The following is a 3,229-nucleotide window of genomic DNA, read 5'->3' as shown; positions in this document are numbered from 1 at the left end:
CTAGTGATGCAGATTTTTATTTTGCATTGGAAGTAGATTGCACTGGACAAATGAGAAGTGTTTTTTGGGCAGATGGAAAATCAAGAGCAACTTATTTGAAAGAGAGGCCAGGTATGTTTAATTACGTTGACAAGTTAAAATATTTTATTACTTAAATCATATTATTAATTACGCAATGCTACAAGAATTAAATCAACTTTAGAACAAGCACAAGAAAAGAAAGAGAGGCAAGCGTACATGTAGTAGATGTGGACAACTTGGGCATTATAGGACTAGCTGTACCGTTAACAAGCCCAGGTATGTTTAATTACGTTGACAAGTTAAAATATTTTATTACTTAAATCATATTATTAATTTTATCTTTGATATTTTATGCAGCGAAACTGACAAACAAGACTAACGAACAAAGTACATGGAGATGCACTTTGTAAGCATAGTTTGGACCTGTAAGTAGCTAATTTGGACACAATTGTTGTGAATGATCTCACTTGATTTCTTGACCTGGTGCATAGTTTAAACACAATGTAACATGTACCTCTTTATTTTCCCATATGACAATAACTCTACCATTATCATTTTACTCAAATATTGTCTACAGAATTTAGCTACTCACAAATTTAGCTACTCATATATTCTTTTTACTACATGTCCCTGTTTATCTTCCTTACAGGTATGAAGTGACAATGAACCATACAAGGAAGAGGAAGAGGTCAACCAGGAATAGGGGTTTTGCATGAGGAAGTTGTGATGAAGCTTCAGGATTCCAAAAGTTGTTTTTGTGATATGAGATGTTGTATTAAGACTCTGTTATGTGATAGGAGATAGTTTGCTTAGATGAACTTCCTACAAAAACTAAATTGAAGAGATTTGACGATTTGGATGATGAGCTGTGTCCTTTTATGTGATATGATTTTTTTTTTTTTGGAGCTGGTGTCTCCTCATGTTTTGTGGTGATGCAGATGTTTTTTTTTCTTTTTGAGCTGGTGTCTCCTCATGTTTTGGAGTATGTCACAACCTTGCACATATTAACAGTTTTGGTTGTCTGCTGTTTACAAGTTTTTACATTGCCACGCAGTCCTGAAACTGATACAAACTGCAGTTATAAAAAGTGATACAAAAAGTCTGTTGTTTACAAAGTTTTTACATTGCTCGTCTTCAAGACTTCCTTATGCTCTAGCTGCTGCTCCTCCACAACCTGATCTTGTGCGGCTTCCCTCCACAACCTGATCTTATGCTCTTGCTCATCTGGTGTTTACAAAGTTTTTGGAGTTCATTCATTTCCTTGTAAAGCTGACGTAAACAAAGCTTGGAGATAAGATGTTGTATGTAAACAAGATGGGTTCCATTGTGTACTACTACCAGCTTTGAGATAAGCAAGATATATACCATGAAATATATCTACCAATATATACCATGAAATAAGCAAGATGGGTTCCATTGTGTACTACTACCAGCTTTGAGATAAGATGCTGTATGTAAACAAAGCTTGGAGATGCTGTACTATCTACCAACAATATGTCCATCACAAACTTCAGTAACAAAATTCATACAAACTTCAGTAACAAAAGACAAACATTCCTATAAGTTGCTCAGGCCTTTGACTATAACAAAATTTTAGAAAATGGAGCAACAATATGTCCATCACACCAACACAGCAACACAATTACAGAAGCAAGAAAAACATCATGAAACTGATACAAACACGAAGAAACATTCCTACAAGTTGCTCAGTCATTTGGCTATAACACAGAGCAACAATATCAGGACAACGATAATAATAACTTTTAAATATAAAATTACATCCTTCAGCATTTTATTCAATGCCTCTACATTTTTTTCCAGCTTTTCCAGCCTTTTTGTGATGTTCTTGGTATCACCCACCCATTCGAAGAAGTCGCAACCCTTTGGATTAGGTCCCTTGTATCTCGGGCATCCATAAAATTCGAAGCCCTTATTGCGTCCTTGCTTGCACATCCATATTCTGCAAATTAACCCACAATAACATCTTCTTTCAACTAAACCCTCATCTTCTTCTCTACTGAACTCTTCCGAAAAGTTCTTCATCTTTTATCTGCAACAAACATACCATAAACAAGATTTTATTCATGAAAAAAGTCAATTTAACTTTTTCCTTCTTAGAAAATGACTCACTCATACTTGTGGACTTTTTTCTTCTGCAATTTATCTTAGCCATAATTTGTTCCAGGCAATTTATCTCACTTTATGTAATGTATATCACACCTACCATCAAAATTACTCAATTTATTCCAGTATCAACTTCACAACATGTATAATTCTCAACAACTTGGTTTATTTGACATATCAAAAGTTCTTTCAACAACTGGAATAAATTGTCAGCACATATATCTCTAATTAGGTCTCTAATTTGAATAGGTTACAGTACAATTGGTTGTGGTCCAGTTTTCCTTCAAGAGGTACAAGAATCACAAAGAAAACCCTCACAAATAAAACCCTGATTATCACAAAGAAAACCCTGAATTTGTTCATACAAAAGGCAATTTATTCCAGTATCAAAATTACTCAAAATTACTGAATTTGTTCCAGGCCCTTATTGTATATCACACTTTATGTAATTTGTTCCAGGCAATTTGTTCCAGCCATAATTTCTTCTGCAATTTATTCCAGTATTCAATTTCTTACAAAATTTTGGCAGAGTGAGGTAGGTTTCTGAAGAACTGACCTGTTAGACTTGGTCGGCGGGGGATCGGAACCAGATCCTCGGCGTCGGAGCTTCGATGGGGGCCACGAGCTTGAGCGTCGAGAGTTGGGGGAGGGGGTTCGACGACCGGACTTAAATTTGGCTTGGTGATATATATAGGCAAAATGGTCAGATTGGCATATTTTTTTGAGGCTTGGTGATATTTTGGTATATTTTCTTTTAGTTTTGTCAGATTGGTATATTTTTTCAACTCCGGCGTCATATAGGCCTTAAATTTGGCTGGAGTTACTGTTCCGACCAGGGCTGATGGGAATTTTGGCCCGAACTGTAACTAAATTTGGCCGGAACAGTAACTAAATTTGGCCGGAACAGTATCTCCGGCCAAATTTAAGGCCTATATGGCGCCGGAGTTGAAAAAATATACCAATCTGACAAAACCAAAAAAAAATATACCAACATGTTACCAAATCTCGAAAAAATATACCAATCTGACCATTTTGCCTATATATATATATATATATATATATATATATATATATATATATATTT

At 35.3% G+C, this 3,229-nt stretch overlaps 1 long non-coding RNA gene across 1 annotated transcript; it reads left to right on the top strand.

Moving 5' to 3' along the window:
* Positions 236-876, top strand: LOC109844285. Its single transcript, XR_002247975.1, has 3 exons — positions 236-297; positions 379-446; positions 671-876. It is a non-coding gene; the product is annotated as an uncharacterized LOC109844285 (long non-coding RNA).

Source organism: Asparagus officinalis, chromosome 6 (assembly GCF_001876935.1).
Source record: "Asparagus officinalis chromosome 6, Aspof.V1, whole genome shotgun sequence".
Taxonomy (NCBI): Eukaryota; Viridiplantae; Streptophyta; class Magnoliopsida; order Asparagales; family Asparagaceae; genus Asparagus; species Asparagus officinalis.
This window is presented reverse-complemented; position numbering and strand designations above follow the sequence as displayed.